General features: G+C 40.1%; 1 protein-coding gene across 1 annotated transcript in view; it reads right to left on the bottom strand.

Moving 5' to 3' along the window:
- lpgat1 (lysophosphatidylglycerol acyltransferase 1) overlaps positions 1-14,788 on the bottom strand; it is a 50,115-nt gene that overhangs the window by 32,854 nt on the left and 2,473 nt on the right. The window lies entirely within an intron of this gene.

The raw sequence follows: 14,788 nt of genomic DNA, 5'->3' as shown, positions 1-14,788 counted from the left end.
AATTTAAAAACAATATATTGTAAAATTCGTTTTACATTCATGTTTGCGAGACAGCGGTCTTCTTCTTCACTGCCTTTATTTGTGCATTGCTACTACTCTTGGCAACCAACTGTCAATCAGTGAAAAAGTGTAAAACCATTGGCAGGAATCTGTCAGTCAAAAACTCCAAAGGTACCTTTAAACAGAGATCTTGGAGTGCACACCTCTGCCAAAAGTTTTTTTAATTTAAATAAATATTTAATGGGCATGCAGATGTGGATCAAATACACACTGATCGACCATTGCAACATACCTCAGTGTTTCATTCAGCACTTCATAAGAAACGGGCAAACATTAACAATGAAATCACTAATAAAGTAAAGTAATAAACATACAGTGGGATCAACTAAACTCTTTAAACACCTGCCTGGAATGTCAGACAGTTGTGGTTCATGTTTTTAATTGTGTCAACACAATTAAAATAGAGTGAAGTAAGACATTTTTGGTACACACACTGAAATCCAATTTGCCTATACCAACAGTGAATGTTACTCCTTTAAAAACTAACTGACCACAAGTGTCCTGACATTCTCTCACTACTGCCTGCCTGCTCTCTGCTCTGCATATCCTCCCTGCCTGGATCACAGAGCAAAGGTTTATTTCCATGCTACTACCTTCTACAAGTGGGTTGGAAAAAAACGGTTACACTTTGCTGTTAATGTGGCGAAATGAATTTCAGTCGATTACATCATGTTTTTGTTTTTTTAAGAATTTTTTGGGGCTTTTCCGCCTTTATGTTGAAAGGGAATGACAAAATGTTGGCCATGTGGTTTGAAATGAGAAAGGAGAAGTTAGTTTCAGGAAATGGTATCACAATCACTCTCACTATTGACCACTCTGAGCAGAGCAGAGGAAACTTCATTAAATAGTACCAGACTTTCAAATCCTTGTCTGATCATCTGAGCCATCATCCACACACTGAACGGTCATAAGTGGGTTCTGTTGCAGCCACAAGATGTACGAGGTGTAACATACTTTAAAAAGAAGATGCAGATACTACAGGCTGAATATCTAACAACTTATAAGAATAACAAAAGATGTTGTTGGAGTTATCATATTGCTTATCAAAATCAGTATCTCAAAGTTACATGGTGTATGTATTTCTAAACACTGCTCAAAAAGCAGAATAACCAACTTACTTATGGGCATTTTATGGCATTCTGGCAACTTATATTAGCTAACATTTCATTATCAGTTTCTATACATGTCTATACATAATTCAATTTTCCCAACACTGACTACATATCCTGAACCATCTACTTTATTTTTAGCAAAGATCACAGCAGGTACTTGACAAAAGATGTGTCAACATCATGAGCGGACTTGTTGGTATGGGAGCTCCCTGCCTGAAATAACATTTTCATTTGGATAAGCAGTACATTAGGTCTAAATCCTGCTACAACAGGAGATCAGGCTTATTTGCATGTCTACGATCCATAAATAATGCTTTCCTCTTCAGTGAAACCACACAAGGCATCCATGTAGAGCTGAGAACAGAACTGCGGCTTTGTTTGCTGTCAAAGTGATAAAAATAATACAAAGCAAAATATAGCTGCAAGCTGCAGTTCTTTGGGCCAAGTACAGGCACATCAAGCACGGTACACTGCACACAGGTACACCAAGGTCTCATCTACCACCAGAACCTTTTTAAGATTATTTTTTGGGGCTTTCCCATTTATTTGAAAGTGACAGTGGATAGACAGGAAAGGTGGGAGAGAGATGGGGAAAGACACGCAGCAAAGGGCTGCAGGTTGGACTCGAACCCGGGCCACAGCAGAGAACTCAGCCTACATGGGGCGCTCGCTCTTACTGGGTAAGCTAGAGGTCGCCCCCACCAGAACAATTTTGATCATGATCCGACAAAATGTTATGGAGATATGACTCATCTCCTGTTTTTGTGACTTTACGGACGGCTTCACTCAAAACGTCACAGCCAAATGATTTGGATTCATCTTATGCTGAATCAGTGATGTAGACACCAAATCAATGATTAGTCAGTTGTTGTTCATTCATGTCAATAAAAGCGTATGATCGTGTGTCTGTGGCATGCAGCAGGAAGCTTGTAATGACTGAAATGACAGCATTAACTGGTGAAGCAGCCACAAGAAAACCACAAGAAATGGGCTATGAAAGGTTGTGGTCATGTAAATGGTACGTTTATTTTATTTCTATAAAAAAAACAGATTCAGCAGTCTGGCATATAGTATGACTACACTGATATGTAATTACAGATATAACCTGTACAAAAATCAAGCAGCTGTCAGAAACTGACCTTTCCAAGAAACTCTTCTGTATGCTTGCTCCTGTAGCTACCTATCTGAGTGTCTGTCTCTCTCCTGCTAGCTAGCCATGTTCTCTAATCACACGCCCGTTTTCAGTCTATAAAATTGCTGGTGACACCACAAACCTCGCTTGTAATTCAAGAAGTAAACAGACAGAGTAGTAAGAGGTGACTAGCGTTAGAAAACAAAGAGAAGCATTAGTAGCTAACGCTACGTCCAAAGCGCACTGGTCCATAACATGTTATAATGGAACTCACAGCAGTTCTAGGCAAGACCCACCCTTCAATGGCATTTGCGCACTACGATTGGCCAGGCGTCAATGCGCCCGTTCAGATCATATCCCCTGACCATTCGGTTCTCCTAACCTTAACTACTCAAGGTCAATGGCTAACCTCAACCAACCGGGCTGCTTCATAGGGCCTTGGGTCTTTGTAGGGTCTTGCATAGAACTGCAGTGGGATCCATAATAACGCGTCCTGACCTCCTCCCAGTTGAAGGTCGTATCTAAAGCTGCTATGTAAAATGTACACGCATCAGCAAAAATACAAGTTACCACAGCCCATGTCCATTATTGGTGTGGTTAATTTCCGATTCAGAACTTGTAACTAAACAACATACTTTTATTTAGTTACTCAAAACTAATACACTGAACATGACTACATGAACAAGTAAAACTATCAAATTCCATTCATTCTAAACTGAATCAATGTTTAATCATATCACAGAGGCTTTGGATTACAGAGTATTATATTAATATAAATGTATCCTTGCTGGTTTTCTATCAGCTTCTACACATAAAATAATTTCAAAAGGGAGAGACACATGGTTAATGTTTTATGATAATTACTAATGCTGCGATCTTCAATAGAGTGCAATGTGTTAAATCAGTGAACCCTTGCCACGGTTTCTAATTTTCAGCAATACAGTGCTTCTACCTGACAAACGCTTTCAACCTGACATTGACCAGCGTCTCTATTCGTACCTACAGGAATGGATCTCCAACAGCCACTTGCTCTCTCTCCCCTGATTTACATCATCAGACAGAGCATACAGGCTACTTTACCAAACATTCATCTGTGTCTTATTGTTGATGGGATACACAAAGGAGCTACAACAAAAGAGGAAACATGACTGTGAGATGAGGGATGACAACAATAGCCCTCCTTTAGAACACATAAGCTGCCTTTGCAATTTAAACACACTTCAACAGCTCTGAATATTAACAGAGAACCACGCAAGTGAAAAGATCCAGCAGGGACTGCAATCGTCTGCTGGAAATCACCACAGTTCTGGGCAGGTCTGACCGGCTCCAGCTCTGTGTAATCCAAATTTTGCATCAGTCAGGCCTTAGGGTGCAGAGTTAGTGAGCGCTTCCCCTCTGTGTGGGAGTTGACGTTAGGATTGCCAGCAGATAAAGATCAGAATGGTTTCCTTATACACCAAGTTTAACATTTAATTAAGCAAAAAACACCAATACAAAACCAGATAGCTACAAGATATAGGATTGATTTATATTTATATATATATATATATATATATATATATCTCTTGGCAGTCTAACTTGCATTTCTGGGGCTATTTTGTTTTTCAGTGTTGTAGTTTTCTTATTTTAATGGATGACTTTCCTGCTGTACACAACATGACGTGACATGATGATAAATGTCAGGTTCTGATGTTGGTCCCTCCGAATCAAAAAGCAGTCATACAGAGAAAAATGAAACGTAGCAGAAGCTGATAAAATTTTTCATCTGACAGCAGCCTGAAAAGACCAGAATTCAAAGCAGCTAATGTTTGAGTAAGCTCTCTAGCTCTTACTACTGCTCTGTCTTTGTACACAAAAAGGACAAATAAACCAGGGTCATTACACTCTCTGGGGTCAGTCATAAGCCATTCTGGAGGAAGTCAATATACAAACTGAGTACACAAAGACAGCTGTTTTTCTTGGCACAGTTGGTGTCATTAATGAAAAGGATAAGGAGTACTAGTATGGTCACTTAACAAGGCTGAACGTGATGGGTTCATCTTAAAATTGAATTTAGGAGGTCAAGCTACAAAATAAAGTGACAAAAGATCCGTCAGTACAGCACACAACCCAACTGGGCTGCTCAAAGAACGATGCATTTGATAGCTTGCCTGCATAGCATTGCTGTGAAGACCTTGCTGTGGGCGATATGGCATAATACTATTGTGATGTAGCATGGAATTCTTTTGCAATAACAATATTTGTGTGGTTAGTTTCTCCTCACATATCCCCTCCTGAATATGACTGACAGCCATTTGACTCTACTTTTCCATACCAGCTAACACTAGATAACTGAGGCTGTTGCTAAGAGATGTGACATCTGAAGTGCATCTTCAAGGAACCTTTTATTGATCATTTCACTCTCTAACAAAATTATCAACAGGCACTGAAAATATTTAGCCTAGAAATCTAGATGCACCTAGCGGCAGCAAATGTAATTTGCAGCCAGGGTCAGTCTAGCAACTCTCAGTTGGCTTGTGAGCTGGAAAAACCAAATTCTTGTCAGGCCAATCACATCGTGTATAGAGTCGGTGGGCGGGCTTAACATAAGGACGGCAGAGTTGCGACGGCAGTTCCACGTGAATTCCCTCTTACTTGAAAACAAAGAAGATGGTTGCTGCTGCTGGCGAACAGCAGTCTTTCGAATCGGCTTTGGCTGCGACTCTGGATGTCTTGGAGTTAAGCACTGAAGTCATTCTTAAAAAAGGAAGATGTGTTCGGAGTTTTGCCGACCGGATACGGCAAAAGTTTAATCTATCAACTAGCGTTGCTCTGGTTGGACAACCGTTTATCCCACCCCCCGGATTGAGCCCTGCCAATGGTGAGTTCCCAGACCCAACATCTTGATGTGGGTCTGGCTTGTCAGGCTAGAAAACATTCTTAATAATTACCAAATTATCCGAGGCATACAAATCCAGGAACAATTTACTTTAAAAAAAGAGCTCTCCCGAAATAAAACAATCTGTTCATCGTGTCGACTATATACATCGTGGGCAGACATCCAAATACAGCCGACCTTTTAGGTTAAAAACTGTGCAATTATATGTAAGTGTAGACTCCACTGAATGAGATGCACGATCTGCTGTCATGACCCTAGGAGAAAAGCTTTTCAAGCAACCCGTCAGATTAACCATTTCTGCATGACTCACAGTAAAAGGCCAACTCATTTCCAACAGGATAGTTTTTGATGACAAAAAGGTTCAAGCTGGTCTCATTCCACCTTAAAATTCAACAACCCACTGTACCTCCTGCTAGCTATACAGCATGTTCATATGAGACGTAGTCATGTAATGAATGCACAACTTAGTCATTCAACAGTTCGGTAGCAGATATTAGAGAACACAATACACGGCTGCACTTAGACATTTGAGGTTATTACTTGCTTGCTTGGTGGATGCATTGACCATAGGACAAGTGACAACATGTTGATCATTGTTCGTTCTACCTCTTTAATGCACTTTGACACATTGTCTGTGCTGCAGCCTGGCAACACATGGGGTTTTTGAATCGTCCAACAGTCACACAAGAAGATCTCCTTAAAGGTTAAAGAACGTGATTTAAAAAAAAATAAAATGGGATGGAGGGGGACGAGCTGTTGGCATGTTCAATTTAGGCCTTTGTTTCACCTCCTGTCCTCCGGAGAATTAGCTCAACTCTCACAAGAACAGGAATCGAGAGCATACCTCTAGAAGAATGACAGTGTGTGGGGTGTACGTACCCTTAAGGCAATGTCATTTCATAAGGAGCATGCCTTCAGCCTCGCTGGAGTTCCCATTGTTGCGGGAGACGAGCGTAAATGATATCAGAGAGATGGGTCATCTGTCAGATAGAATACATTAGGGAAATTGTCTTTGAGAGATGACACAGTTAGCGCAGCAGGATGACAGTCATGCTGCAGGCACACCGTCTAATCCAGCATTGGTGGTCAGCTAAACGGTGTACGGCTGCTGACCTTGCCGTCCCATTGCTACACTTCTTTCTCCCGCTCTAGAGGAGAGGGATGTAGCAAGGCATCACATGGTGGTGTCCATGGTGTCCGCACCAGAGTGTGGCCAAAGAGGAAAGAGTGCACACACAAAAATAAGACTTGTGTGGAAAACCGATCTACAGAGTAGAAAGGGGACATTTTCATTGATGATTAAAGCTTTCTGGTTACTGGGTCAACAGAGCAACCACTCACAGAGTACAAATGTGAAGCTCTTGCTTTTACAATAACCCTGATCTTCAGTTAACAGGGAGCCATGGGTCTAGAAAAAGTAGTAGTAATCATAATGAGAGCTGGGCTGGTATTAGCTTACTACAGATATGTTATTGTTTTGGTCAATAAGTAACAAGAACTTGCAGTACAGAAAAGCTTGTTGATTGTTCTTTAGATGTGCACAAGTAGGTAGAAGTGGAGAGAAAATAAACCATAATATAAACAGTTGAATAGATCTGCCCCATAGTCATGATACGCGATCCAGCTATTTAGGTCAGTATCGCCTGATATCCAATATCAATATCGGATTGGTACATCGCTAATCTCCATATGGGACATGTCTAAAACATATCTTAAAATGTTAGTTATGAAAGTCTCATGACTTGCCTGTAATTCCTTTCCCTCATTAAAAGTAGAGATATCGGCTCCGATACTCCCTAAAACGCTGGTATCGGGAAGTACTGGAGTTTATGCACCGATCCGATACCACGTAATAAAGCCCTAAAGAAAATGTATTTATGTTCTTTTTCCGTTATAACTGACTGTCAAACTGGATAATAAAAGAAAGTTCTGTGGCATTCATGTTTCACAAAGAGTTTAACCTGAGCCAGAATGACAACAAAGATAGAAATCATATCACATCCATACAGGGATAGTATACAGTTCTTAAAACATAATAAAATATATGACACACTAGTATCGGATCGGTACTCGGTATCGGCCGATACGCAAGTTCAGGTATCGGAATCGGTATCGGGAAGCAAAAAAATGGTATCGGCCCATCTCTAATTAAAAGCTAAAAGCTCATTTGACCCCACCCGTTGCTTCTGAAAGTTTGTTGCATCAAGTACATCACAACAAGTCAACATTAAAATATGGATTTACCACATGATGTGAGCCTCCACTTATGCAAACATGAACAAAAGTGATGTTAACGCCCATTCATGCTATCGCCCTCTCAACTGACCCCAAGCTGCAGTATAATAATTCCATGCTGGGTCGCCTCCTTTACAACATGACTGCACATGTATCCTGACCTACAGTAGGTTTTCATGCAGTACATACATTATACATTTACCAAAGTCTGTAAGCAAGACACCAAAAGGTATCGCTCCCTAAATAAAAGCTTTCAAAAGTGCACCCCGCTAATGCATTTAGAGCAGCTATTTGCATCGATCACAAAGACACTGCCAGCACAAAGAAAAACATTAGAAATATCAAATATTGTTCATGTCAAACAGGACAGGAGACATCATTTGACAAAGATCTGAAAAACTATAGAGCTAAAAAAAAAAACATAAAACTGTAAACTGTCTCAGTCTAACAAGTGCAACTAAGATAATTCAGGACAGTTAGAGAGATGTCAATCAAGTATGATCTGTATACACCCACACAGTCCAGAGAGTAAGTCTAATGAGCCAAGTAACTAATAACACTTGTGTGGGTGTATGATGGCTATACAAAGGTTTCAAACAAACCAAGAGCCGTTTCTGTTATAGCTTAAAAATGAGGTGATACGCTCTGGATTTACTACAGCCCTACATACTGCTTAGCACATCTGAAATTTAATCTAATGTTGTACCAAAACATTTATGCATATGTACACGAAATGCAACAAGCTTTTCTCCTGGATTTGAGAAATCTGATGCAACGGTTAGTCAATTGGTCATTTTTAGGCAATGATGTTAAACCAATTCTTGGGTCCCTGTTACTCAAATATGAGGATTTGATGATTTTTATTTTAAAAACAGAAAAAGGACACTGTGGCACCTCAACACGTGTCTGGAAATTCTCTGCTGTCAACACGGAAGTCAAGTGTCTTTAAATAATGTAGTAGTTATTCAGAAAACCAACAAGATAGATTATTATTTTTTTACTATCAATTGATCTGTCAATTATGTTAGATTATATTTTGTATATATTGTGTGTGTGTGTATATATATATATATATATATATGAAAATTATTAGAAATGTCCATCATAGTTTCCTATAGCCCAAGTTGACATATTCAAATTTCTTGTTCTGTCTGACCAACAGACCCAAAGATATTCTGTTTACTATCATAGAAGACTAAAAAGGCCAGCAAATATTCACTTTTAAGAAGCTTGAACCAGTGAATTTTTGCATAATGACTCAAAATTGTTGCCAATTAACTCTAGTCGTTTCAGCTCTAAACAATATCATGATTTACATGTTCAAAAGGTTGATATATATTTTAGTTGCGTGTGGGTCTGTGTAGGTAAACTATTCATATGTTTAATACATAAAAAATATGGAAAATATCCATCAGAATATCCTAGTTTTTTTGTCCAGCCTATATTTCAAAATCCCCAAATATTGTATTTACTATAATATAAAACCTGGAAAAGCAGCACAATTTGCACAGTTTTGCAGTGTAAATGATTAACTGATTATCAAAACAGTTGCAGATGAATTTTATATCCATCCAACTAATCTATTAATCGACAGCTCTAGTTGAGATTACGGAGTCAGTGAAAACTAAGTCAAAGTTAAAGAGTCAAAGACTGTGTGGACAGCAGGCAGGGATCAGAAGTCTGGATAATGTTAGATGCATGTTTACAGGGACATGAATAACCAGCTCTGTGTTTCATGTAAACTTTACATTCAAATAAGACTCGGAAATATAAGTCAAAACTGGGAAACAAGTGTGTAAATGTAATCTTTGATCTCTTCATCGACCAAACAGACGACCCACTCACGGAACATGCAATGAAGATTTAATCCTACTGGCTTAAGTGCACCTGTTTGTGTCCACTGTGTGTGTGTGTGTGTGTGTGTGTGTGTGTGTGTGTGTGTGTGTGTGTGTCCACTGTGTGTGTGTGTGTGTGTGTGTGTCCACTGTGTGTGTGTGTGTGTCCACTGTGTGTCCACTGTGTGTGTGTGTGTGACCCTAAAAGTGCATTCCATTTACCTCAGAACTCGGAAGCCGAAGCTGGGAATGACATCACACCCGAGTCGGATTTTCAATGTTTTCATTAGCTCTAGCCATGTTAGCAATACCAGTTTAGAACAACGCATTACGCTGTCTTTGTGCATACAAACAGCGTAACAACATTGTCCACAGAGAGAATAGGGACAGCGCCTCATGTAAGACAGAAGTGCTTATAACTGTATGTTACTACAGCTTTTTTTCCCAGGATGATTCAGTCTTGACGCATGAAGCTGGCAGTTCTCTAAAATGTAGTTTTCAAATGATCAAGATGAATCCTGTGGGCTAACTGACTGTAATTACCATAATTTGTTGCATCTGCATCTGTGTTGTATTCAAAATGTGCTGTTGACTGAAAGAGGCAGCATCAGCAGAACACAAAAACAGTATCTATGGAGTATGTCCATAGTCGTGGGTCTTGATGTTACAGCAACATAGCTTTCTGCTCTTGAAACGTAGCCTCAATAATCACATGCAAGTAGCTTATATAAGAAATTATAACAGACTGCTGGGAAAGGGTTCATGATGCTCTGCTAACCAAAGTGGTCAAGCTAATGATGGCAATAGTCCAATATGTAATATTTACTGTAATAAATCCAAAAATGACTCCAATGCGTCTTCAGATATTAAGGAAACATGCTAAGTTTAAATACCATCTTTTCTGATAACAATTTCCGTTCTGTGACGGAATGTCCGTTTGTGTTTTGGCCTGTGTGTTGTTATCAACTGCCCAGTTTGACAGCCAGGCCGGGTTGCCAGATATACATACACCTGTAAAAACGTAAACCCAGCGCGTTATAGCTGTAACGTTAGTTACGAGTTGGCTGAGTTCCTCCTGAACAGGTAAGCATTAGCTTCAGGCTAATTTATCACAGCTACAAGGGACAGGCATTTTATGTCATTTCTACATTCGTGCACTCACACAACAAATTGAGACACAGCCAGTATAGTGATCCCCACTGGTCCTGGCTAACGCCGCCATGCTAATCCTGCTGACGTTAAACAAGCAAGCGGGCCACGGCTGTTTACAACGTGCAGGCTGTAACTGTGGGTTATTTTAAGCCAAGAGAGGGGGGCTATAAATCGGGAAGCGTGGACGATGAGTTTGTTCCTACCGTAATTCTAAGCCGAAAAAGTGTGTCTGTCAGTTGGGTACAGAGCTCTGCATGAGCATGGGCTTCTATGACTGTCAACAGGGTGGGAAATTAGCACCCGCCACCAGCCAATGGTGGGTACTTTTTCAAAGTGGCGGGTGACTTTGCCTTGTATACCAGCCACAGTGGCAGGTGGATTGTAAAACATTCCTTGTAACTGATTGAACAGCTTTTGTCAAAGAATGCTGTTGCTAAGAAACAATGCACAATGCTTATAGGGGTCGCGTTACGTTACTGCTAATGAATGCCATTCAACATTTCCGGATGTTGCCGCTTCATAATAAAAACATTAAAATACCAAAATAACGGAGGACTTTTATTGTGAAGAACTTATAGGAATATATATTTCCGTCAACTCCAGACTTTTGTCAAGTAGTTTCAGCGCTAGTCCGTGACACCATGTAGCTGAGCTAAGGCACAGACGAAACGAAAATTATCGGTTAAAAACACGTGGCGACATATCCCCGGTGTTAAGAGGCCCGCCGCGGAGTCAGCATTAGCTATGAATGTACAAACTGTTGAGGGTGAAGTAAAGAAAAAGAGAAGATAGCCTACTTTTCAAACAAGTGGCGCATTGACAAAACGTACAGCGAAAGACCATGCAAAACATTTCAGACCGTCCTGCCAACCTGTATTAAACATCAATGTACGCTGTAACGATTTTTCAGTCACTGAAAGTTGCTGCTGTTTTACTCCTGTCGACTCTCTGCTGCTCAGTTCCACACACACCCACACCCCTCCAGCCCCACACTCCCACACCCACACGGTGGATGCAGGAAAAAACGGAGATGAGACGTACATGATGACCTAAATTGAGGACAGCTACGCTCGTTATTGTAAGTGCAATGATAAATTAAAGTCCAATAAGTACTTTATCAAACCGTATGAATGTGTGTCCCAGGCCAGGATAGGAAATTAACTAACAATGTAAAAAATCAACAAGCCACTGACAGTGACAGATATGTTCATATTTGATTAATTCAATAAATTATTATTTTGTGTCTTAAATCCACCAGCCGTTTTCATATTATACCAACATTTGCAGCATCCTGAGCCTTTTTGGTAAGGTTCCTAGAAAATCTCAGCCCAGAGTAATTAATTAATAGTAATAATTATTATTCTCCCCAAAACAAGTTTCCTTTTTATTTATTTTTTTATTTTTAAGAACTATACAAAAAACAACTTTTTTGCAACAACTCATGTGTTATGGTGCGCATTCACCAGTGTTTTTTTGTTGTTGTGGTGCACGTAGGCTACTCCTGATTTTGTCAGTCATCTCATCTCTTATATGTGGACAGAGTCCAAAACAAATTTCCCTTCGGGGACAATAAAAGTATATCTTATCTTATGCAGTGGCGTAACGAGCCAACACCAGGCCCCTATGCAGGATTATCAAGGCGGGCCCCCCTACTACAGCACGTGATGACGGCGCAATGTCCACGAGTAGACTACCATCAATAGGACAGGATAGGATCATAGAGACACAGCAATTCCTGTTTTTCACCTTTATGAGGCAAAAAAAAAAAAAAAAAACTGGCTGGTAAAAAGTCACTGTGGCAGGTGGTCAAAAAAGTTATTCATGCCCTGGTGGTTATCAAATTACGAAAAAGTCCTCTTAGCTGCCATGCAAGCGAGATGCGGCTTGATTTCATGGTAGTCCATTATTTGTATCTGCCTTGGACTTGAACGTGCGGCAAACTTCGCAAAACATTGTAGTTGTTTGATCGACATCCTCTACTGCCACCCTAGAAAACTCCTTCATCCAAACACTTTTTTGCTTTAGCTTGTACTTGCCCAAACGGGCAAGTGGGTTGTTATATTTACTTGCGCGACGTGGTGTTTTCCTTGCCCCGGGCCATTGGGCAACCCTTATTGTTGAACCCTGCCTTCACGCTTCACTTAATGATTCAAACTAAGCCTCTTAGAGAAGCTTTAGATTTAACTTCCAAGTCAGGGGGGGTCAGTCTAGAAATTTTTCCTACATATCACCTTGTGTCTTTTTGTCCAAATGATAAAGAATGCACAGTATATGCCTCTATTTGGTGACTGTATCGTATCTACAAACCACCATTGTTCTGCTTCTCCTGGGGAGGTGATGCAACATCCTCTATCTCTGATGTTAAGCAAGGCTCAGCTTCCAGACTGCAGTGTGTCAAGCTGTGAGTGAGTATCACGGTTTCCCCTGACATACATTTAGCATGTCTTTGAGTGCAAGTGCAGACTGAACAACAAAGCAAAAGAAAATCTATGTTCCACCTGTAACTACGCAAACAAAAAGTGTGAAATTTGTCGTTATGCATGTCGTAAACACAACATACAAGCAGGAATGCGTTGTATTGAAATTGTTTGCATTGAAAACAAGTGATAAATGTACCATTATATACATCATTTGCAGCTGTTACTTGGAAAGAATGAGGAAAAATATGCACTCTAAGTGTGAGCGTAAAACTGCAACCTTGGAAAAAGCATCTAAATGTTATGTGTTGTCCACATTCAAAGGTCATTCACAGTGCAGGTTAGTTACACAGGACTGCCTAGTGAGTGAAAGGTAACAGGGTTGATCGAACCAGCCTTGTCAAAGTGTCCTTGTATGTGGATCACAACGCTGATACTCAAATGCTCTAGGACTACTGCCCTTGAATGCAGTTTATCTGATGCTATGTTTATATTGCCAGTATGTATTATTCCGTACGGATTTAATGCCCTGATCTCGTTCACACAGTTTTTTGTAATATGGCCAATATTTGGCAGCAGTCTAACACAATTCATCCTTCTGAGCTGACCCACATGTGCCAAACAACAATACCAAAGATTTAACACTTGGCATGCTTATGCAGAAGTATACCAAATAAAATGGACGACACTTTAATTAAAGTGGCTGTGCATGGCGTGTCATAATGCCACTACACTGCATCATAGCCGGGCTTATCATATATAATACAGTGTCACTCATTATAAAATTATACATTATCGATTGCGCCTTTTTTGAGTTTGTTTAAAGTTAAATTTAACTTAACTTTGCATTAACATTAAACTCACATTATCCTGTCAGCACCAGCCAGCTTTTTTTTTATATTGGTCACAAGTTTTGCTGTTAAAGTGACATTCAAAATAATTTTGTGGCCTGATACAGTTCCCTAATAACTGACTGATGACGCACTGGAGCTGCAAAAATACACAATTTCTGATATGTTCAGACTAAGGTCACAGCCGCTTAAATCTGGTTTATGTCAGGATAGGGAGCACATATGGGATGGACCAAAGACTAATACACACAGCTAAACTACAAGTGCATACAATAAATATACCAGAAGAAGTACTAGATTGCAAATTACAGTGATCGTTATATCCGACCATTTTCATGATATAGACGTATGGCATCTAAATGCGTATGGCTTTCAAACACTGTCAATCAAGGTCTGTAACACAAGACCAGGTGTTCTATAGGCTGAACGCTTTGCATTATTAATCAGTGTGCCTTGTTGCTCCCCATGTTCACCGCTTAGCAATTTGTAAGCATTTTGCTCGCAGCTCTATGCAACCATACACCACTGACTGCCTGAATCACTTCAAGATATTCAACGAGCCAGCAGAGAGGAACCAACAAACAACTCATGATATCCTGCCGTTCTTCTACTAGTATCAGATACGTGTGTTTGTTGAACTGTCTCTGTATAATTCTTACCAAATCCATTCATATTTTGCCATAATGCAGTTAGGCCACTGGTTTTTCGACATTGTGCTACAAACAATATATATATATGTATGATAGACATTTTATATCGCCCAGCCCTTATTTACATTTGAGTCACTAGCCTCTTTTACAGAGTTTCTGCAATACTACCGTAAGGAAGATCCAACATTACTGTATGCCCACTTTGAACTACACAGTGCCGGCATAATGCTGCACCAGTGTGTGATTTTAGATAGCATGCTGGCATTCTTGATGCAAAAGAGTCGTGACATGTAACACGTCTACGTCTAGTGTGTATGTGTGCGTAGTCCCGCCCCGCCACTTTTCCTTTTACACAGGCATCAATTCAGCTCTGTGACTACCTCCGCTGTTGGCTTATCGGTGGAACAACTCTGCCCCGCCATTCCGTGTTTGTACCGTTTGGTGGAATAATGGCACAACATTCCCG

This window comes from Sander vitreus, chromosome 18 (genome assembly GCF_031162955.1).
Source record: "Sander vitreus isolate 19-12246 chromosome 18, sanVit1, whole genome shotgun sequence".
NCBI classification, from domain to species: domain Eukaryota; kingdom Metazoa; phylum Chordata; class Actinopteri; order Perciformes; family Percidae; genus Sander; species Sander vitreus.
The sequence above is the reverse complement of the archived record's forward strand: the minus strand, read 5'-3'. Positions and strand labels throughout refer to the sequence as shown.